The 24,940-nt window shown below is 40.9% G+C and overlaps 1 long non-coding RNA gene across 1 annotated transcript; it reads left to right on the top strand.

Moving 5' to 3' along the window:
* Positions 1–265: 265 nt before the first annotated feature.
* On the top strand, positions 266–3,787 carry LOC122465202. The gene is made up of 3 exons (XR_006289869.1): positions 266–1,457; positions 2,056–2,129; positions 3,480–3,787. It is a non-coding gene; the product is annotated as an uncharacterized LOC122465202 (long non-coding RNA).
* Positions 3,788–24,940: the final 21,153 nt, after the last annotated feature.

Below are 24,940 nucleotides of genomic sequence, written 5' to 3'. Positions count from 1 at the left end.
GAAAACAATTAAAGTAATCCCTTTAGGAAGTTAAGAATTGCCATACTGGATCAAACCCCAGGAGTCAGCAACCTGTGGCAAGCTGATTTTTAGTGGCACTCTGCTGCCAGCTAGGGTCCCAGCCACCGGCCCCACTCAGCCTGCTGCCGGCCTGGATGGATGGAACCCCAGGCCAGCAGCAGGCTGAGTGGGCCGGCGGACGGAACCCCAGACCGGCAGCAGGCTGAGCAGCTCAGCCCCCACTGCTGGTCTGGGGTTCCGTCCACTAGCCCCTGCCAGGCGGGGTCACGGTCGCCGGCCCCGCTCAGTCCGCTGCCAGTCTGGGTTTCCGTCCACCGGCTCCTGTAAATGTAAAATGTATTACTGGCACGCGAAACCTTAAATTACAGTAAATAAATGAAGACTTGACACACCATTTCTCAAAGGTTGCCAACCCTTGATCTCTCCAGTCCAGTACCCTGGCTCTGGCAGTAGCTAGAACCAGAAGGTTCAGAGAAAGATAAAAGCTCTGCCGTAGGCGGGTGTGAAATAATCTGCCACCCCATATCCTGGTCTTCTTTACCAAGAAAATTTAATTTTAAACATAGAGCAGGATGGCTGTTATTTACTAAAGCTGGTCAGATAGCAGGAAAAAATGTTAGTTGAATCTGTTGTGATAAACTTCAGTAGCACTCATTGAATAATAAACTTGCAGAATTCCATAAAAAGTATTTGGCAAACAAGCTGTTCATTGAATACTGGTGAATATTGCTGAATATTGTATCTGCTGTATACTACTGGCCCAGCACCCTTATTCACAAACACTGTTTGTCAGCCCTTATTCACTTTAGTTCTGTCAGCAGACCCCGCCCCCCCCAAAAAAAAAAAAAAAAGAGACTGTTCTTGCAATACACATTAGCAAAATAGGGAGGAAAATGGACAAAAGTGTTCAGGGTATTAGAGCCTTGAGTAATAAAACTAGAACTTTAAATGCACTTATAAATTCTCTGGAGGGAGAGGAGACAGCTCAGGCAAATCAGCCTCTTGGAATGACAGCTGTTTGGAAGGCAAAAATAATAAAATGGAGGAGTGTGTTCAGGCTTCAGAACTCATCAAAAAGAAAAGGGTGGATTCTGCTCCCATAATGCAAATTGAGAACCAGGTGCAGGCTTCCAATTTGCCAATTCTTGGATTGCAAGAAAATTAGCAGAGGGGCAATTTAACAGCCTCCCTTGGGAAAAAAAGGTTGTCAGAAGCTTTGCTGCTAAATGCACCTGACTATCCCATCAGTTGGCGCCTATGGGATAACAAACAGGAAGCAGAGGCAAATGACAGAACTCTGTCAAAATGCTATTGTTCAACTTAAGAGATAAAGTGATGTTACAACAGGACACCGAAAGAGAAAACCTTGGTTCTAGTTAAACAAAAATGTATCAAGAAGAATCTAGAAGTTTACATCCCACTAACCTATAGAATTGGTAAAGAATCTCTTTTTTGACTCTGAATTAGCTAGCAAGCTGTTTGGAAGCAGAGAATTTTGTGCTAAAGCATTGTTCCATTTACTTTGCTGGAGATTATTTTGGTGTCTTGGTGGGTGTAGGGTAGAGAAATGCTGAGAAATTTCTACTGAGTAACTTAAAGGCAACAAATTTAAAACTGATGAGAATTTTTGTACAACATTAATTCACTCGTGGAACTCACTGTAATAAGATACCTTTGAGTCCAAGAGCTTAGTCACCTTTTAGGGACATTTATAAAACACAGGATAAAAATGTATAATGGATAGAAACCCTCCTAGTAAGACAACCACTAACAGAGGAGGGTTGGGGGAAAAGTGTCTTTGTCAGGATGTTATTCCTAAATTGTTCATTATGTTTGTTTTGTGGCTTCCTCTGGTACTGGCCAATGTTGCAGGCAGGATGGCAGACTAGATGGACCATTTGTCTGATCTAGTATGGCAAGTGTTAAGTTATTACAAAACATACAGAAAGCCATTATTGGTTTTATACACTGTTCTTTTATCTTTATCTTATTTTGCACTTATATCTGCACCTCTCTTTCCTGGTATCTGAATAGAAGTGTCAAAAGTAGCAAGGCTGAGAGAACAAAACATAACCTTGAAGTGGAGAAACTTCTGAATAACTCTAAAGGTATGGAGCAATTTAAGATCACTGTTCAGCACAGTACTTAAGTACGACATCATTAGGACTTTAGAATAGAAAACAATAGGAATATTCATGGGCTTTATTTAAGTTAAGCAGGTTCTTCGGTGTTTTGCTCAGTTGGAGTCTGCTTTCCCTTCAAGAGTGATTTAGCAAGCAATCTGCAACATGGTTAATTTAACAAATTTTACCTCTTTACTGTTCATGGAATATCAGATTGCAATTTTCACAAATTTCTTTATCTGAGTGCCTCACAATCTTTAATGCATTTATCCTCACAACACTGTTGTGGGGCACAAAAGTGCTATTGCCCCTTCAGAAAATGGAGAACAGAAGAACAGATATTTTAAGGCCCACATCTTCATTTAGGCATTTAATTCCCACTGAAGTCAATAGGAGATAAGGGTGTTTAGGAGCCTATCTTCCATTGACTTCAATGGGAATTGAACATCTAAATACTCTTGAAGATCTGGGCCTATGTGACTCACCCAAGGTCACACAGGCATTCTGATGCAGAGGAGAGAATTCAGTCCAGATTTCCTCATTCGTAACTACTGGACCATCCCCTACCATACTTCCTCACTTTCAAAGGGCTGGAAGTTATTTGACACAATTTTTGTGAGTTTGTTTAATTTGAGCTATGTTGCTTAGTTGTGATTGATCACATTAGTAACATGATACTGGTTCTTTTCCCTGATTGGATGAGCATTACTCTTATAATCAGGTTTTTGATGTGAATGCTGTGACCCTAAGGGCCCCTCAATGTCAACCAGTAAAGGGGATGACAAGAATATCCTGACTCTGGCTCACCAAAGAATATCATGTGACTTCTTAAATGAAAGTCAGGGTCATGATTCTCATTAATATTGTTGTGAAATCTATGTACAGATACTCTATAAAGTATATATACACTGTATATATGTACACGGTACACTGTTCCCTTGGGGATAAGAGACCTGATATTATGCTGAGTGCTCAGTTGAGAAGGAGCAGGACACTACAGGGAATATTTCAAAGGGGTCTAGGGACTGGGGTACATCTATCATTAACCTGCAAAGCAAGGGCCAGCAGAGCCCAGAGGAGATTGTTTGGGTGGCTAACAGACTGGAGGCACCAGCAAGCTGACACCCAGTGAAGCACATGTAAGTCTCTCTTTCACTGAGGCAGGGGTAACAAGGGGACTCTCAGTCCTGGGCACTCAAAGAGCCCTCACGAGTGAGGCCAACTGAGACTAGGGCTCTTTTATGCTAAACGCTGTGCATGGACATAGTAAGAACCAATTATTATGGAACAGTCAGTAGGCTGAAGAACCGAAGTATTATTATTTCCATTTTACAGATGGGGAACTGAAGAACAAACAGACCAAGTGGTTTGCACATGCTCATACATGAAGTCTGTTGCAGAGCCACAAACTGATCCCATACCTCCTGAGGTCTAGTCCAATGCCTTAAGAACAAGGCCACCCTTCTTCCCAGCTATTAGACAACTCCCTGTTCGGATTTGGTATGACGTTGCATTGCCTCCACAACAGTTCCAGGAGGCACTGTGCTCACAAATAGAGATGCTGGGCTTTAGCCCTGCTGAAAATTTACCTTAACTTCCTCAGTCCCTTAACTTCACTATTATAATCATAATAAAACTTATTTACCTGCATGGGTGTTGGCAAGTTATGGTTGTTATTGGATTACATAAAGCAGTATATAAGTGCTTGTACTATTAGTGCTGAACTGAGTGACTGAAAATAACAGCTTCTATATCAGTATCTCAATTGCATCAATCAAGGTAATTTCTATTTCCATGACTGTTTGGGAATAGACTGTAAAATACTAATTAAAGAATTTCCCTCAGCACAAAGCTGAACTATGCTTAAATTTAAAAGACTGAGGTGGATGGAAGAATGTTATTCCTGCAAATAGCTCTAGGATACAATAAAAATAAGTAAGACATGGCAAAACGATTCCAGCTCCAAATACATTATCTGATTGAAGACTGTGGGGGCGGGGGGGGAGGGAAGGGAGAGGGGGACAGTAAAAAGGTGAACGAAAGTTAAAGGTTCTCAGATCCAAAGAGTTACATTTACATGGCTAGCTGCAGTTCTGACCCATTATTGGTCTCTGAGTGCACCCTCTCAAGAATCAGGCCATGTGCCTTTACCTCTTCTGAGTGGAATCCTGCAGTTCTCCCACTCTTAGACCAGGCTTCTGTACCCTGTAGATCAACAGCGCTTACCCTGCAGGTCTGACTGAATTTGGTACCTGTAGTTCTCTTTGGGAGCCTGTGATCAGTGGATTACAATTACCCAAAACAGTCTTCTTAAAACAAAAGTATTGTTTATTTAGCCAACAAAGGATCTAAGAGAAAGGGGGATTTTTAAAACAATGAAAATTCTACATGCATGTCTATCCTACCTTGATTTCAACCATCCTCCTGGTAGGTCTCACTTCCCCCTGACCTCCACACAGAATGCATTGGCTTCTCAGTCTCAAAATCTTGTCTCTCTTCTTGTGTGTGAGAGAGAGTGTCTCTCTTTAAACTCTGAGTCTTCTGATTCTCCCACTGCCTCCCCCACATCACAACTTCACAGGGACAGAGACACATCTGGCGAAGTGTGTCGGAAAAGACAGGGCTTCAGAGTGAATGGCTCTTGCATTTTCTTGTAACAAGGAGTTTGAGGGATATCTTATCTTATCTGGAGTCATTGTATGGCCTTCATGTTTGTTTCCAACAGTCTGCTATTAAACTAAACCAATATAGTCACACAGTAAATATCACAACAGCAGTCAGGATATAGTATTCATCATTTACTGCAGGCAGCTCCAAATGCACCACCCAGAGTACTGTAGAACTCTTCAGTAAATAGCAGTCTGATGCTAAGCTGGTGTAAATCAGCATAACTCCCCTGACTCCCATTGCTGTGTGTGGAGCTATGGCCCAGCCCCACATAGTTTGCAAGAAATGAAGGTTTTAAGCATGGCTTAAAAATGTTAGAAATAAATTCTTCCTCTATCAAAGCTTAGATTTGTACATTATGTTACCACAATAGGATAAGAAAGGTGATGTATGATTTAGCAAGTGGGAATAAGGAGTTTGAATTTGAGCGTGAATTTGGGGGTAAAAGACAGGAAATCACTGCAGAGCAATATGACTTTAACAGCAGCATTTTGGACAGACTAGAGAAAAGGGAATGGCAGTGAAGCCAGAGAGAAGTTGCAGGGCTAGATTTTCCCCATGGAGGTTTGAGGTCTGAAAGAATCACTGGCGTAAACCCTGTAGAGATTCTGATCAAACACCACCCCCTGCACATTCCTCCCAGTTTCCCCAGAAATGGCACCATGGCCAGCCCAGATGCTACATTGCTGTTGGATTCTGTCCATTGCTCTCTGAGCCCACTAACTGGAGTTCCAGATCAAAAGCTAATGCCGCACCATTAGCTAATTCCTTATATTTATATGTGGTTTAAAGGTTGTACAGTAGAAGTCACATGTCCCACAGAGGAAGTGTCCCCTGACTTTTCCCCCTGCTCCTTAGCGCTCCCTCTTTCCCTGAACAGATGGATGGGTTGCATAGATATTTTGTAGAGGAACTGGCAACAGGGGTAGCGATAGGGAGAGGGGAACAATTTGCATCACCAGCTTTCCCCCTGTATCTTTTCCACTGATTTAGTCCTCTTCTTAACACTGTTCATGGAAGGTGGGGACTATTTGTAATGTCAGGATACTGAAGCAGCGGAATAGAACACCTGAGACCAAAATGCAGGCCATACTTACGGGAGGGGGGACTCTATGCAGGGAAGCAGTGACTCTGAAAAAGATGTGGGGGTTGTAGTGGATAATAAGATGAACATGAGCTCCCAATGTGATGCTGAGGCCAAAGAGATAATATGATCCTGGGGTACATAAACAGAGGAATCTCGACTAGGAGTAGAGAGGTTATTTTTCCTCTATATTTGGTACTGGTGTGACTGCTGCTGTAATACTGTTTGCACAATTGAAGAAGGATGTTAAATTGGAGAGGATTCAGAAATTAGGTATGAAAATGATTAAAAGGATTAGAAAACATGCCTTATAGTGACAGGTTCAAGAAGCTCAGTCTATTTAGCTTAACAAAGACAAGGTTAAGGGGTGAATTGATTACAGTCTATAAGTATCTACATGGGAAACAAATATTTAATAATGAGTTCTTCAATCTAACGGAGGAAGGTATAACACAATCCAATGGCTGGAAGTTGAGGCTAGACAAATTCAGACCACAAATAAGATATAAATGTTTACCAGTGAGGGTAAATAATAGGGCTGTCAAGTGATTAAAAAAAACTGATCGTGATTAATCGCAGTGTTAAGCAATAATAGAATACCATTTATTTAAATATTTTTGGATGTTTTCTACATTTTCAAATATATTGATTTCAATTACAACACAGAATACAAAGTGTACAGTGCTCACTTTATAATTATTTTTGATTACAAGTATTTGCACTGTATAAAAACAAGAAATAGTATTTTTCAATTCACCTAATACAAGTACTGTAGTGCGGTCTCTTTATCATGAAGGTTGAACTTACAAATGTTAAATTATGTATAAAACATGCATTCAAAAATAAAACAATGTAAAATTTTACAGCCTGCAAGTCTGCTCAGTCCTACGTCTTGTTCAGCCAATCGCTCAAAGAAGTTCATTTACATTTGCAGGAGATAATGCTGCCCACTTCTTGTTTACAATGTCACCTGAAAGTGAATACAGGTGTTCTCATAGCACGGTTGTAGCCGACATCGCAAGGTATTTACGAGCCAGATGTGCTAAAGATTCATATGTCCCTTCATGCTTCAACCACCATTCCAGGGGACATGTGTCCATGCTGATGATGGGTTCTATTCAATAACAATCCAAAGCAGTGTGGACTGATGCATGTTTATTTTCATTATCTGAGTCAGATGCCACCAGCAAAAGGTTGATTTTCTTTTTTGGTTGTTCAGGTTCTGTAGTTTCCACATTGGAGTGTTGCTCTTTTAAGTCTTCTGGAAGCATGCTCCACACCTCATCCCTCTCAGATTTTGGAAGGCACTTCAGATTCTTAAACCTTGGGTCAAGTGCTATAGCTCTCTTTAGAAATCTCACATTGGTACCTTCTTTGCGTTTTGTCAAATCTGCAGTGAAAGTGTTCTTAAAATGAATAACATGTGCTGGGTCATTTTCCGAGACTGCTATAACATGAAATATATGGCAGAATGTGGGTAAAACAGAGCAGGGGTCATACAATTCACCCAGCAGCATTATTTCCTGTAAATGTAAACATTATCTCCTGTAAATGTGAACAGACTTGTTTGCCTTAGCGATTGGCTGAACAAGAAATAGGACTGAGTGGACTTGTAGACTCTGAAGTTTTACATTGTTTTGTTTTTGAGTGCAGTTATGTAACAAAAACAAATCTACATTTGTAAGTTGCACTTTCATGACAAAGAGATTTCACTACAGTACTTGTATGAGGTGAATTGAAAAATACTATTTCTTTTGTTTATCATTTTTTACAGTGCAAATATTTATAAATTAATATACACTTTGATTTCAATTACAACACAAAATACAATATATATGAAAAGTAGAAAAGCATCCGAATTATTTAATAAATTTCAATTGGTATTCTATTGTTTAACAGTGCAATTAAAACTGTGATTAATTGCTATTAATTTTGTTAATCATGATTAATTTTTTTGAGTTAATCACATGAGTTAACTGCGATTAATCAACAGCCCTACTAAATAACCATTGGAACAATTTACCATGGGTCATAGTGGAGTCTCCATCACTGACAATTTTTAAATCAAGATTGGATATTTTTCTAAAAGATCTGCTCTAGGAATTCTTTTGAGGGAAGTTTGATGGCCTGAGTCATACAGAGGTCAGACTAGATGATCACAATGGCCACTACTGGCCTTGGAAGCCATGAAAAGAGTTTACATTAACAACTGGATTTCACCTTTAACACAGGGCAATGGCAAGTAAAGCTGTAAATGGAGCTGATTTACTGTAGCTGAAAACACCACAATTACTATAATTGCACAGCCATTTATAAGCTATTAGGGCTATCCTTTGCCACTGCAGCAGTTTCAGAATGTATTAAGTTTTATCTACCTTGGGTATCAGTTGTATTATCCATAAAAGTTCATGATAGTTCTAAGTGATAATGAAGACCACCACAAGAGAACACTGTCCCAGTTAAGGGCAACTGTAGCATATTACCCCTCTATGGTCCACCCAGGGGCCCCATTATTAGGTTCTGGTTCCCCAGCCATCACATCTCTAGGATATAGACCTTCGTCTCTCTCCCTCCTGACCAGGGTATTTCCAACCTATATAGTTTCCTGCCTACACTGTGAAATCCCCAGCAAGTCAATTCTCCTCAGAGGCTATAAACAGCATAATTGCCCACAGTTAAGTTACTACCCAGCTCTTTCTAACCAAGTACATTTATTCATGGCAGAGGAAACATTAAAACAATAAAAGAACCCACACACATGCTAATAAGCTTACCAGAGACCACCCCCTACTTCCAACAAGAGCCCTGGCAGGTGAACAGTCCTTCGAACCCCACACAGGGGTTTTTGTGTGGTCACATGTTCATAACAGTGGTTAGTTCAGAGCATGCACACCCAGGAATTTGTAATTTTCTCCTTAATACAGTGTGGGTCTTTGACCCTTAGAGACCATGACTAAGTAATCAGACAATGGTTTCTCTTCAAGGCACAGCTTCAAAAGGTTGGATCTGGAGTTGAGGAAATTTTGTGTTCCTTCTTTCCCCCTCATCCCTGGTATTTCCTAGGAAACCCATTTAACTTAAAAAGTTCACAATGTTTCAAATAGTCCTTTGAAGCTCATACCACTTCCCAGGGTTTACATTAGTCAGGTCTCCTCCCTAGAGCTGTTACATATAATCCCATAATAGCAATATGTAAACCTTTGCATTTTTAACACAATGATCTCATAAAATACTTAAATTTAATTCAGTAAGGGTTGTTCTGGGTATTGCAGAAAATTGCCATATCTGTCACTGTAGTAAGAAGAGGACCTGAAACATAAGGCCTTGTATCAGAGGCCTGGTATGAGGCCTGAGGCCTGGGCTAAAGTAATGATCAAAACTTGCTAATATAAAGCAAATTTAAGTTGTGAGCAAGAGAAGGCCCTGCTCACAGAATTTGGCAAAAACAGCGCTGATATTGCAGAAACACACATTCCTAAGTAGTGCTAGTCATAAGAATATATGCGCAAACACATTCCAGAAAGGTGGTACTAGAACATCTCCATACCAGCACATTCCCCAAAGATAACAGAATCATATTGACCCATTCTAAAGATAAGGTCAGGATGACAGCATGATGGATAGAAATGTTTTGATCGAACCATCAGGTAATGGGTGGTGGTTAGCCACGTCAGAGGGTGACACCTAAGTACATCAGAGGGGTGATATGTAATTTGTTTGTATCTGTGTATAAAGTTGTATCTCAGAAGCAATGTCTTTGTCCAACCGAGGGCACAACAGAAAGTCCCACCGCTGACTGAGCTGCGTCTATTGTTGCGGGCATACATGTTAGCGTACCTGTAACCATTGAGCTGGGGCATTAGCACCGTGCTTCATCGGCAATAAACCTGACCAAGTGCCTTTGCACCTTAACGGATTTTGTGGTCATTGAGCTGCCTCTTGCTCACAACTTAACTTTGCTTTATATTAGCAAGTTTTGACCATTACTTTAGCCCAGGCCTCAGGCCTCATGGCAGGCCTCTGATACAAAGCCTTATGTTTCAGGCCCTCTTCTGACTACAGTCACAAACACCTTGGAGAATTTTCATTCAAATACTGGCCCAGTGCTAATGAATGAATGTGAGGACTCTTATCTTGTGTTTCTCTCAGATATAGGTGATACTGGTAATAATATAACTCACCATCATTAAAAAGTTCCCATTAGCAGATTCTCTCCTCTCTCTCATTCTGGAATAAAACTACTTTCACCTTGACTCCAAATATCAGAGCATGTTCTAATGACTCCCTTTATTAATTATTATTAATAAATCTCTTATGTTTTCCTTATGTAACCCACTATGGTTCAATGTGTAGTATGTGTCCCCTTCTATTGGCTGATCCAAGGGACAAGAACTTACAATTCCTACCAGTTAACTCCATTAACTCAGGTGGTAGAGGTCCATGCCATTGGCACTGAATGCCAGAGTTACAGCTCCAAGGCCCAGATGAACAAAAGGAATTAGGTGTTGTGATGCTGAGCATCACAGCAAACAGCTTTTAGGCTCATAGAAAAAAAAATCTCACAGGAACATGCTGCAATTCACAAAGCCTGAGTTAGGTGCCTAGGGTTCCTATATATATGCTTAGGGTATGTCTACACAGCAACTAGGTACCTGCGGCTGGCCTGTGCCAACTTGGGCTTGTGGTGCTGTTTTGTTGCTGTATAGATTTCTGGGCTTGGACTGGAGCCCATGCTCTGGGACCCTCTCTTGAGTTAGGGACCAAACACATTTTCTGTGACAAGGAGGAGGAGCAGCAGCCCGTGGTTAGTGTACTCACCTGGGATGTAGGAGATCCATAGAGTCAGTTTCATGTTTGCTCTCTCTCTGGTCCAAATGACTCTAAGCTATTCCACTGGGTGGCAGTGAGGGGGGAGTGGAAAAAAAAGAGCACATGCACGATAATGACTCTATAGCCTGGTGGTTAGAGCACCACCCTGGGTGGTGGGAGACCCAGAAGCCAGTCCCATTGCTCTAATTTTTTATCCACTTTGGACCAGTTTCAACAGAACAGACTGAGGGAACTCCATCTCAAAATATCCCATAGCCCAGTGGCTCAGGCACTCACCTGAGAGGTGGCAGAGGTCTGTTCAAATACCTTTTTCCCCTGATGGGCGGCTTGAACCAGGGTACTCCTACATCTCAGCTGAATACCCTAACCCCTAGGCTAAAAGTTATGAGGGTGCTCCTCCTCTCCTCCAGCCCCCCTCCCCTGCTGTTTTATGTGAACTCAACTGAGAGGCCTAATCTGGTGGGCAGCCCCTGAGCACATCCACAGGATCAGGCCCTGCACACGACTTCAGCAGCTGAACACCTAAGTTCCCCTAGTTTGTGAATTGCTCTGGGGCTTAGGCAGGACATAGACACACAGACACTTAGGCTGAGCATGCACACATGTGGCCTTACAAGCAGAAACATAGGCATCTAGAAAACATTTTACTGCAAAAACTCGGGTGGCAAATGAGTTTAGGCACCTACAGTATATAGCAGTTTTCTGAACTGCAATGGAGCCTAAACCTGGGATTTAGGTGCCTAAACACTTGTGAATCTAGCTCTAAGCATAATTAGTGGTGAGCTTCCCCCCCACTTACCTGCAAATTTGCCTTAAAACTCAACTGGAAAGATCTTCTCCAGGGTGACAGAGTAGCTCAGAGTCATATCTATTTTATGTCTGGCTCCTTTGCTAAGACTACCATAAGAGTGGTGTCAATCAGTGCCAGCTACGAAGGTGGTTTTCGTTATGTGGACAGTTAAGATTACTCATACAAGCAGAACAAGTCATCATATGGTGTTGCTGTTGAGTTATATCTGAATTGTAGACGTCTGAGTCCAGTTACCAACCTCCTAGACCATCTAGACCAGGGCTAGTCAATTATTTTTTGTCAAAGTCCTAATTTCTTGGTCAAGATATAGTCAAGGTCCAGACTAGAGAAATATTTTCACACCTCAATAATACAGCTGTCAAGCAATTAAAAAAATTAATCACGATTAATCACACTGTTAATAATAGAATACCATTTATTTACATATTTTTGAATGCTTTCTACATTTTCAAATATATTGATTTCAATTACAACACAGAATACGAAGTGTACAGTGCTCACTTTCTATTTATTTTTGATTACAAGTATTTGCACTGTAAAAAACCCAAAAGAAATAGTATTTTTCAATTCACCTCATACAAGTACTGTAGTGCAATCTCTTTATCATGAAAGTTAAATTTACAAATGTAGAATTATGTAAAAGAAACTGCATTCAAAAATAAAACAATGTAAAATTTTAGAGCCTGCAAGTCCACTCAGTCCTACTTCTTGCTCAGCCAATCGCTCAGACAGACAAGTTCGTTTACATTTGCAGGACATAATGCTGCCCGCTGCTATAACATGAAATATATGTCAGAATGTGGGTAAAACAGAGCAGGGGACATACAATTCTCCCCCAAGGAGTTCAGTCACAAATGTATTTAACGCATTATTTTTTAAACGAGCATCATCAGCATGGAAGCATGTCCTCTGGAATGGTGGCTGACGCATGAAGGGGCATACAAATGTTTAACATATCTGGCACGTAAATACCTTGCAATGCTGGCTACAAAAGTGCCATGAAAATGCCTGTTCTCACTTTCTGGTGACATTGTAAATAAGACAAGGGCAGCATTATCTCCTGTAAATGTAAACAAACTTGTTTGTCTTAATGATTGGCTGAACAAGAAGTAGGACTGAGTAGACTTGTAGGCTCTGAAGTTTTACATTGTTGTGTTTTTGAGTGCAGTTATGTAACAAAACACATTTACATTTGTAAATTGCACTTTCACGACAAAGAGATTGCACTACAGTACTTGTATGAGGTGAATTGAAAAATACTATTTCTTTTGTTTATCATTGTGACAGTGCAAATATTTGTAATAAAAAATAATATACACTTTGATTTCAATTACAACAGAAAAGAGAATATATACGAAAATGTAGAAAAAATCCAAAATATTTAATAAATTTCAATTGGTATTCTATTGTTTAACAGTGTGATTAAAAGTGCAATTAACCGCAATTAATTTTTTTAATCACGATTAATTTTTTTGAGTTAGTCTTTAATCATGATTAATTTTTTTGAGTGTGAGATAACTGCAATTAATTGACAGCCCTACTCAATAACAATGATATTAATAATAAGTAAGCAAAAAGATTTCACGGTCCATTCAAAAACATCTGGCAGTCTAGATTTAGCTCATTGTCCGCTTATTGACTACTCGTGATCTAGACTCCTTTGTATGGGCCTTTTGAAAACTACATAAATCTCATCAAACCTGAAAATACACTAAAATGAAATTTAGAGGCCAATTCAAATCTGAGAAAGCACAGGAAGTTTACAGTTTTTATTTATTCCCTTTTAATGGCATGACATCCACCTCTTGCAAATGCCCCTTCTGGTCAGGTGTGTCTGCAGTCTTTAAATAGTCTCAGCCCTGGTATCAGGGTGTACCCGAAGGGTTTCCTCCTTGGAGACAACAGTTTCATCCTCTCTGGGCCCTTCTGGTCCCAGCTCTTCTGCTGGGCCACTAAGTAGTTCAGATCCCCTTCTGGGGGTTTATTTCTGCCCAATTTTAGGCCACTTCCCCAGTGGGCTATGGGGGGCACCTGGGCCGACCCGCTACTCCAGGTCCTAGCCCAGGGCCCCTAACAATTGCAGCTACACACCACTGTATCCCTTTAACAAAACTGCTTTTAGTTCCCTGGACCACTTCCCCATGGCCCCAGCCTTCACCAAAGCTTCACCTTACCTCTGGGCTCTTTTACAGGGGGTCCCCGGTATATGTCTCCCCCTTATCTGTCCTTTCACATATTCATTGCTCATAAGTAGGGGAACATGTTCCGATTCACGTCGGTCCCGATCCGCATATCTGTCATTTCATCTTTTCTAGGGGTGCTTCCCCCGGCATTCAGGAGGTGCTGGGAGGGAGGGGGAGGAGTGGAGCCAGGGCGTGCTTGGAAGAGGGGGTGGAACTGCATGGGAAGAGGCAGAGCGGGGGTAGAGGGGGGCAGGAAGAATCAGGGTGGACCATTATTTCTTATGGGGAAAAAGTCCCTGGTATCCATCGTTTCAGTATCCATCTCCCCTTTTCGGGAATGCAACCCCGATGTATGCCAGGGACCCCCTGTATGTTCAGGCCCAGCAGCCAGCCAGGAGCTCTTCCTCATTTCCCCAGATCCTACTGGCACTGAGCTGTCCATGGTGCTGCGGTTCCCTTTGGCCAGCCAGGAGCACAAACTGAACTCCTCTGGTTCCTGCAAGGAACTGACTGTTCTGAATTGCAGCTCCCTTTGTATGGGCCTGCAACCCTCTGATTGGCTGCTTCCTGTAGCCTTTCCCTGATTGGATGCCTCATACACAGTCTCTCTAGGCTGCTTGGAAGACTTCTCTACTGCTCTTTTTCTGTGATAGGTGTGATAGGACCTGAGGCCTCTGGACCTAGTCAACCCCATCACATCTCCAATCTATTTTAATTAGTCCTTATTCGCAAACTGGTACCAAGGTATTTGAGAACATATAGTGGTATGAAAATCATTCACTATATGTTCTGAAATACTTTGGCATTGCAAAGCAAATCTTTACCTCCTTCCTTAGGCAAAACTCTCATTGACTACAATGAGAATTTTGCCTGAGTAAACATTGAGGATTTAACCCACTGGGACTAGTAAAATCTGGATTTCTCTTCATTTTTGAATTTGTCAGCCCCTCAAAATACTTTGGAAGGTTTTTTTATTTAATACATTTACCTCTGGACACTATAGTACATGCTCTGAAGCAGAATGTTTTGAATGAAGAGCAAATAAATATTTACAGTCACCATTCAAATCAAGTACTCTCATCCACCTTAATGACGTGGTTCTATTTATTTAAACTAGTCATACATTGTTCCATGAATAAGCCATACATTCCATTTTAGTTGCAATTGCTAAACACTAGAAACTATTGAAGTACAATACTTGTGAATAATACTGTCTTCTCACAGCAGCAATACAAAACACTATAATTTATACCAAGAGTGGTTTGTTTGTTCTTTAAATAGGTCTAGGAGGTTTTAAAACCCAAGGCTGTAAAACAATATTATCCTAAGGTGATTAATGATAATCAGAGATAATACTGTTTTGTACACATAATTTATATTAAAAATTTTCTTGTCTTGATGCAAGCATAGTTTAATGAGAAATCAGTTTCCCTGCATATTATTGTGTGGGGAGGGTGCACTGTATAAAGCTACTTTTAAATACGCTGTCACAGGAGGTCAAAATTACTTTTAAATATCCACTTTTGCTTTTTACATTTGAATGTTTTCCATTTCAACAAGCAGAGCAAGTGAAAACATTGCTTTCTATAGAAAACAACTGATTCTTTGCAATGGTAGGCAGTACTGAACTTTTGTATTTTATAGAGAGCTCAGTCTATCATCATGACAGCCATCACATTCTTCTTAATTACTTTTGTGTTTTATGACATTTGAATAATCCCTCCCAACCTCCTCTTCTATTTACAACACCAGTCCAAATGACCCACATACTGTGCAATCATTTCTCCATCGTTAATTAATCTGATTGCTGCCATTATGTAGAGACCATTATTTATGCCCTATAATAAGTGTAATCATTGAGCAAATTCTAATTTATTTTGTTTCCTGTGACAGACTGTAACCTTATAGTCACCACTTTTACAAGACTATGATAAATTTTCTATAAAGTACGCCTTTTGAGGTATCATTTGAAAACTCATAATTTACTGAACATTATTGTCCTGGTAAAATGTATGTAGCAACATTGTATGTATAGTTATAAGACTCAATCATATGACATTGCTGAGACTTGCTCCAAGTTTAGAAAAGCAGCCCAAACTAGTTATTCAGAGACAAAAGGTTAGCCATCACCTCAGCCAGGTGTCAACAAAATCAACTGGATGGTCACCGGGGTAAGCAGCAATTCTTTGGCATGAAGAAAGGTGTGAGTGAGAAATTTACATCTTGGCAGACAGACTTGCTGTCACCTGAATCCCAGCTGGAGATGATTCTCAAAGAAGAGAAATACTATAAGAAGGGAGAACAGAAGACACAAATCACCTCTCTCCCCTCATCCCTACTCACGGCATCAACAATGTTTGAAAGACAAAAGGAGAATCACTGAACTGAGGGAGGGGGTTATGATCATGTGGTGAGAAAAACCTTTTTGTTCTAAATTCACTTGGTTTGTTAAATTGGGTATTAGTTTGCATTTTACCTTTTATTTCTTTGTAACTAATTCTTACTTTTATGCCTCATTATTTGTAATCACTTAAAATCTGTCTTTCTGTAGTTAATAAACTTGTTTTATCTAAACCAGTGTGTTTGGATTGAAGTGTCTGGAACCTCCATCTGAGATAACAGGATTTGTGCATATCATTTTCCATTAATGAAATGATGAACTTTCTATGAGCCTGTACTGCACAGAAGGAAAGAACTGTGCAGTGTAAGATGCACATTTCTGAGGACAAGTCTGGGACTGGGAATTTGCTAGTGTCACTCTACAATATAATTCAAGAGTGGCTGGCTGGAAGCACTAATATAATCTAGCTGAGAGTGATTTTTTGCATGTGAGAGACTGTGTGTAAACAAACCAGAAGTGGTTGTTCTCACAGCAAAGCAGTGTAAAAGGCACCCCAATTGGAGAGTTGAGGGGACACAGCTGTTCAACAGATTGTACCTTGGGGAATGTCATATTTCCTTGTACACAATTCCTATTTAACATGGATCTAAGAAATCCTAATAATTTATCCATCTCAGGCTAAATCCTACATCTCTCTCATGGGACCAGTCTTATTGCTTGAAGTTCAGCCCAAGGTTTTCGTTACTCTCTGCTTATAGTTGGTTCTTATATATTTTTTCTTAACAATTATTTGCATGATCCCACCAGTGTGCTAGGTGTTTTATAGACAAGAATGAAAACAAGGCACCTGATTCCTTATTGCCATGCATCTGTGCAAGGTCAGGTTAAAATAAATGGTAGCATTCTGATTGGGTAGTATTCTATACCCTGTTTGCAGAAGGTGCAAAGCAGTGGACAATTGGTTCCTGCCATAAATATACAAACTAAATGGATTTTGCATACATCTTGCTGTTTTCATGATTGTTTTGGACCCCCTCTCTCTCTTCCCCTCCCTCCCATCCCCCCAAAGTTTGCAGATTTGTACTGATAGAAAATGAGCCAAAGCCTCAGCTGGTATAAATTGGCATAGCTTCATTATTGTCAATGGAGCTATGCCAGTTACACCAGCTGAGCATCTGGTCAAATGACTGTTATCAAGATGATGTATAAGAAACGATTGACTATCCATCAGTCTGTAAGTATATTGTAGTCAGTGGCTGATGTTAAATGGGTCTTTAGTTAAATAGTTAAATGGGTCTTTGCTATTGATTTAACTCTTTTAGAAGATATGATGATTCTACATCTTGCTCAAAGTGTTTGTGCTGCACTAAAGAAAGTTTTGAAAGGATGATCTATTATTAAGGTTCTTCTTCTTCTCTTATTTTCCTTATGAGCATCATAATTGTTTGGGTACTGTGTAATATGATGAGAATAATACTGCCATAATGAATGCGCTCTATTTTCTAGTTTACCTTTAAAAAAAATCGGTTCAAAACCTGGGGTGTGGCTAGTACGAAAGTGGAATCTCCCTGCCCTATGGGGTTTGTGATGGTGTCACTCAAAAGACAGCAATGAATTCTTCCGGCTTGCACAATAATTGACCTGTGAATTTATAGCAGGCATAATTAATTCTCTTATTTTCCTCAGTACAAGTATTTCTGTATCAATAATAAATTGCATTAAAGCAAGAGAAACTAGATGGCTCAGAGTACTGTAAGGACAGAGCAAGCCATTTCCCCCCCATTGGGTCACTGGTTTCCAGGTCACTTACTCTCTTTGCAGGCTTTTGTGAAATGGCTTTGGTGATCTCCGTCCAGTTCCAGGTAAACGTGACATCACCACAAAGGACAGTGCTCTGGGCAATCCCAGGAAAGAGCCACAAAAGGAAGTTGCCATGGAAACAGAACTACCCTCTCAGTGTGAGGCTGAAGCACATTGTGGGAGCAGCATGGAGAAGCTTTCACTGCAGCTGCCCATGCTAGACTTGTTCTACGCGTAGACAGAGAAGAGCTCAGTCTCCTGCATTGCCAAATGCTACTGACAAACCATTAAAAAAATAAACCCAACATATAGATCAGGGGTTCTCAAACTGGGGTCGGGATGCCTCAGGGGGTCGCAAGGTTATTACATGGGGGGTCACGAGCTGCCAACCTCCACCCCAACCCTGTTTTGCCTCCAGCATTTATAATGGTGTTAAATATATAAAAAAGTGTTTTTTTAATTTATAAGTGGGGGGTTGCACTCAGAGGCTTGCTATGTGAAAGGGGTCACCAGTACAAAAGTTTGAAAACCCAACATATAAATGATAGTGCCTGGTTTTTTCTTTGACATCATCTCACATCTAACGGGCCGCTTAGCCCTGCATTTTGATGGAATCCCATCTCTTAAGAGAAAGTGTTACGGACATAATTTCATCCCTTTTACTCTTTCCTTGGAATCTGTTTCCCTAAAGAGAGCTCTCTGAACTAGAGCCCTTTTCTAGTTTGTTAATTGAGCAGTTCTTATCACCCACAGACCATGATTGATTACACTGCCAGGACTCTATTACTATCAAACAGCAGTAATTAAGAGCTTAGAATATATAAAACACTTCCTAAAGTGTTTTCTCCACCTTCCTCCCCCTTCTCTATCCAAATATTTTCTTAACTGTTGCCCAGGCATATAAAGATTCTCCACTCATCTTAGCTAATGAGCCCACAATATGATTCTATTCCTCTTGTAGCTTTTAAATAATTTCTGCTGTCATTTTATTTTTCCTTGTAATTACCCTGAGGATGCAGCTCGCTGTACATAGTTAGAGCTATGCAAATCTTTTACAACTAAATCCAAAGCCAGGTGAAACCTCTCTAGTTATGGATTTCATTGCAACACCCCAAAACTCAGCCTAAAATGTTGCTGAGGTTTGCAACCTTTTCCCAGAAAGGCTGCATGCACTGGTGGTTTGAGCATAGAACTGGGCACCAGGAACTCCAAAACTCTACTGCCAGCTCTGCCAATGACTGACTGTTTAGCTTCAGGCAACTCACTCCACCACTCAGTGCTTCAGTTTTCCTCCTGTAAAATGGGGATAAAAGTGCCTCTGTCACGCAAAGAGATGTGGCTCAATCAGTGCGTCATTCACTCCTGCTGGGAGATGCATTCCCTCTTCCACTCACGGAAGGGGCCAGGCAGTGCTTCAATCGTTGCAAACTATTGGGCGCTGTGCCAGGGGACAGCAAGTGTGATTTTCTGCTGGGTGCTCCATGCAAACATGAGATGAAATGAATTGGTGAAAAATGGGGTGCATCAATTTTCACAAAAGATCTTCCCAATTGCTGCCCACCTCTGCTAAATTCACCAAAGCTCTGCTTGGAGTCTCTGGCTTCCTTCAGGCTCCAGTCTCAAAGAGAAATTTAGTGGAGTGAGAATCCACGTGAGCTGAAACTGCTGTGCCTCACCCAGCTGTACTATGAATTCTGACAATACTTTGGTCCTGAAGTTTTCCTTTTTGTACTGCTCATGGACTGAAATTCTGCCTTACCCTAGGCAGCTGTCATCCTGACCCCATGCTCACTGAGCCCAGAGCAAAGCACATGAAACTGACTGCCTTCCTACCACGCCAGATAAAACACATTCTTTCGAAACCAGTCACGTTGCATGGACATCATAGAGGGTTTGTCACAGTGATATTTCTACCACTCTGCAAGCAGTAAGAAAGTGGTTTGATGCTCCTACTCTGAATACATATACTGCAGCATCGTAACAGCTAGGATACTGTTTTCTGATAGAAGCTTATTCTAGCAGATCGCAATGAGGCCTCAAAAGCAACAGATCTTTAGAACCGTCTCATATCGTCACCCATTTCTTTCCTGCTTATAGTCAGTCATAGCATTTTCCCCCTCTTATGTGAATATTTTTCTATCCTATTGCTGTAGCCCAGTACTGCCGTACTGCATCAGACACTCCACGTGGATTATGTGAACTAAAATATATTAGACAGTTACCAGCAAGTCACAGAAATTAGAAGAGAAAGAGATTTTGAAAGTTACCACCATCATCCCTTGTTCCCTACAGTGCATACTCTGTGGAGTCCAATTTTAGATGACTAGCGAGCTGCCCTCTTGCCTCTTCGGAACAGTAGGATGTTTACCTTTGGCTTTTCACAGTACTGTATTGTTGCAATTTTATGCATTTTTTAACGTTTTACATGGCAGATCACCAGGATTTATGGAGTCTTTCCACACCACTGTGAGTCACTGACCCACCCCCAGGAGATATGACCCAACTGAACTTAGTGGTGAAGAAGACTGCCTGTCTACAACCTGAAGTGGAGAAAGGGTTCTAGTTAGCCTCTGAAGTTTTACACCAGATGCTGGAGAAGGATATCAGACTGGGCCTCCCTACCCTTAAGAAGACCTGCCACTGTCGGTCAGAAGTACAAGTCGAGGGAGACGGTTGGAGGACAAGGAGGTCCTTAACGGGACTTACCAAATTTTAACAAAAACACTGAACTGCAAGAGGAGCTGATGTTTCCCTGACAGCAATAATAGCAAAAATGTTTTTTCAATTAAAATTTAAATAAGAGAAAGGAGAGAGAGATGGACTTGGAGACAGAGACTTTGCAAGTCCAGAACAAAACCAGCACATTTTAAGTTCTTAAGTGTTTTCTTGGCGCGCTCATCACTGACTTTAATTAAATTTCTCTCAAGGCTCAGAACCTTGGAGAAAAGAGTATGAGAGTGTGTGTTTGCTCACTGGGTGAGCTTCCCCAAGCATTCACACATCTCCTGTTTTTCTCATTAGTGATTTCTCATGGTGTTGTTATTGCTCAAATCTTCTACATTGTGCTGCACCTTCCACACAGTAGGGAGTGGCATGTCATAACCATTACGGGAAGCTTGATGGAGCTCCTATTTCATGTAACAAATACCTGTTCAGTCTCACTTTCCTTTTGATTCATCCACCTACAGAAAGCGGGAACCAGATTCTTTGCAGAGTTCAGCGTCGACAGGGCAGAGTAGAGTATGTGGAGTGGGGGAGGGGTGTATGGCATTTGTAAGAAGTTAGTTATGGTTCCCTTATTCTCTGCCCCAGTCACCGTATGGCTTAGTGAAAAATGGTTTTGATTTACTGAGTTATGATGTCCCTTTGAAAATGGCACATTGCTGATGCACTCTATGCTTTAACAGGGAGTGTCCTTAAGCTGGTAAAGTGTACAGCTAAGGAAAACGACACTGAGCCTGCACTGGTAACTTAGCTGCATACTGGAAGTTTCAGGCAAAGGGGGGTTCCTGAGCATTTTGTAATGTGTGCTGAGTTGAGGCAAGTGATCTGCAAGCCCAGAATAACTTGTAAGGCAATAAGGTGTTAAGGGAAGGCTCCTGGGTGCTTTCTGTTCTGAGGCACCTAAGGAGCAGCATAGCTCTGAAGCTTTGCAGGAAAGGGGCTCTGTCTCACTAACCTCCTAAAGTGCACAGAAAAACAGCTATACCATGTGACTATACCCAGATGCCTGGGACAGCATGCTCCGGATGTGCCTTGTTCCAGGATGGTTGGCAAGCCAGTGAAAGCTTTAAAGTCCTGGAGAGCGACTCCACTCCTTTTTATAAGTTTTTCTTTTCTTTTTTTTTTAAAGTCTAGGAAATCCTATACATAACTCTACCTTAAAGCTGCCCATTTAAGCACTAAAAGTCTGGAAAGACAACAGCTAAGACTGCATATGTGCAACTTTAACTTGCACCTTTGTGTGTATGCCTTGGGCTGCAGCCTTTAATTACTTGACCCCATACACATCATACACTTTCTGACAACATGGTATAACTGCACAGTGTTTTCTTGGGGAAAGTAACAAATATTTTTGTGGTGGATTTTATTTATTCATAGAATCATAGGACTGGAAGGGACTTCCAGAGTTTATCTAGTCCAATCCCCTGCACTCATGGCAGGACTAAGTATTATCTAGACCATCCCTGGCAAGTGTTTGTCTAACCTGCTCTTAAAAATCTCCAGTGACGGAGATTCCACAACCTCCCTAGGCAATTTATTCCAGTGCTTAAACACTTATTGTTAGAGTGGCTGTTTGGAATGTTAAAAGCAGTCACGTTTTGGAGATATCTTATGGAATCTTCATCACTGGCAATATTTAAATTAAGATTGGATGCTTTTCTAAAAGATATGCTAGTTCAAACAGGCATTATTTCAGGGCCATTCTATGGCTTATGTTATGTAGATGGGTAGACTAGATTAATAAATTCTAAACCCAGAAGGGGCCACTGTGATCACCTAGCTTGACCTCCATTATAGCACAGGCTATAGCCTTTCCCCAAAGTAATCCCTAGAGCATATTTTACCAAAGAGCATTGATGAAGAATCCATCACAACTCTTGGCAAATTGTTCCAACGGTTAACTACTTTCAGCATTAAAAGTTTATGGCTTATTTCCCCTCTGAATTTGCCTCTCTTCAACTTCCAGCCATGGTATTGTGTTATACCTTGGTCTGCTAGACTGAAGAGCCCATTATTATAAATACCTACATGATGAACAAATATTTAGATTGTGATCAAGTCATCCCTTAACCTTCTCTTTGTTAAGCTAAATAGATTGAGCTCCTTGAGTCTATCACTATAAGGCAGGTTTTCTAATCCTTTTATCAGTCTTGTGGCTTTTCTCTGAACCCTCTACAATTTATCAATATCCTTCTTGAATGGTAGGCACCAGAACTGGAAACTGTATTCCAGCAGTGGTTGCACCAGTGCCAAATATAAAAGTAAAATAACCTCTCTGCTCCTATTTGAGATTCCCCTGTTTATACATCTCAGGATCTCTTTAGCTCTTTTGGCCACAGAGTCACACTGGGAGCTCATGTTCATCTGATTATCCACCATGACCCCCTAATCTTTTTCAGAGTCACTGTTTCCCATCATAGAGTCCCTCATCTTGGAAGTATGGCCTACATTCTTTGTGCCCAGATGCACACATTTACATTTAGCTCAACTGAGACATTGTTTGCTTGCATCCAGTTTACCAAGCAATCTAGATGTATGTTAAATAGCATAGTGCCAAGAACGGATCCCTGCAGAACCCCACTGGAAACAAGCCCATTCGATGACATTTCCCCATTACATTTTGAGACCTATCAGTTAGCCAGTTTTTAATCCATAGACTGTGTACCCTCTTAATTTTGTAACTTTCTAATTTTTTTAATCAACATCATGCAGTACCAAGTTAGATGAACAGTGGTCCCTTCTGCCCTTGGAATCTATGTAGAATCTTTCCCCACCCTGTATACTTAGGTCCCTGTTTTTAGCTTGTGTCTTTTTAGAACTATTGTTGATATTAAGTTTTGAGGGAATATGATAAGAGTGAGATTCCACAGCATGAAAAGGGAGAGCAGTTGAAAATGAGGAGCCAAAAGAAATTAAGATGTCCCTACTCTAACCCTTTTAATTCCTCAATAAAAGCAAAAGAGACAGCAGGATCAAGCACAGAAGTGGAAATAGTAAAAACATCTCAAAGCCAAAGAAAGTGTAGCAGTAGTAGCAAACATTACAGAAGGTGATTGTAATGAAGATGTTGATGAGGTTTATTCTAGCAGCAGATTGTAGCCTGGGAATGTAGATCAAGATTAATCTCCCATCACCTGTATATTTTCCTGGGCAAAATGGGCCTACCTAATGTCTGTTGCTAATTTGATCTGGTTATGTTCATTTCTTCAGTTTATTCATTTGCAGTGTGTTCCAAAATAAATGCTTGGGTATTATGAAGGGCATCAGTATTGGTACTTTACAGCATCTAAAGAGCCAGCTCCATTTAGGGATCTGGGCCAAAAATTGGGGATTGGTCCTGTTTTGAGCAGGGGGTTGGACTAGATGACCTCCTGAGGTCCCTTCCAGCCCTGATATTCTATGATTCTATGACAGCTCTGCCTGGTTTTGTTATTTAGGTAACACTGACACTCTTTGCTTTCTGCTACATTTCATCTCTCTTATTGGTTTGGTTTTCAGAATAATTTCTAGATCAGCCTGAGCCCAGATCAAGTCACTAGCAACCAGTATTTGTCAGGATGATCTACATGGAAGCATGGTTGTTTCCAGTGAGCACATGCCAAAAAGTTGTTACGTACACAAAAGGAGACAAGAGACACACTTAGTTTTGCTATGTACAGCAGGGTGTCTTTATGCTACATTCCTCTTGTTAGATGAACCACTGGAGTATGAGAACAAAAGTCACAACCAACACTACAGTGCTACAAGGGTATTAAAAGTACTGTGAGGTGAAGAGAAATGGTGAGCCTGAATGTGGTTTCATCCTTTGGCACAGATTGTCACCACTTTGATCCCTGGCTATTGTTGTCTGCTGTGACACAAATGAGCAAAATTAAATACAAGCTGCATCCTTTATACCTCTAACTTACCTTGCTTAGCTTTAACAGGCATGCAATGTGGGAAAGAAGAGCCTACATACAGGATGCCAGCCTACTACTGCTGCTGCAATGGAGTTACTCCATTAGCTCAAGTGACAGAGGTCTATCCTTTGTTGTCCTGTGTTCAAACACTGTTGATAAACCAGTGATCAGGGTCATTACACAGGCAGCTTAAAAAGCAAACATTTGCCAGACATTGACACCTGCGATTCTGTAGTATTTCCCTGTATTTAGAATAGGGAATGACCACAGGACTTGTTTTCACATACAGCGGCGCAGCTGTACCAGTGCAGTTGCACCATTGTAGCACTTTAGTGAAGACACTCCTATGCCGATGTGAAACCTTCTCCCATCGGCATAGTTAATCCACCACCGCAAGAAGCGGTAATTATGTCAGCAGGAGAAGCTCCCCTGCTGGCATAGTGCTGTCTACACAGGG

The sequence above is a fragment of the Chelonia mydas genome, chromosome 3 (genome assembly GCF_015237465.2).
Source record: "Chelonia mydas isolate rCheMyd1 chromosome 3, rCheMyd1.pri.v2, whole genome shotgun sequence".
NCBI classification, from domain to species: domain Eukaryota; kingdom Metazoa; phylum Chordata; order Testudines; family Cheloniidae; genus Chelonia; species Chelonia mydas.
The sequence above is the reverse complement of the archived record's forward strand: the minus strand, read 5'-3'. Positions and strand labels throughout refer to the sequence as shown.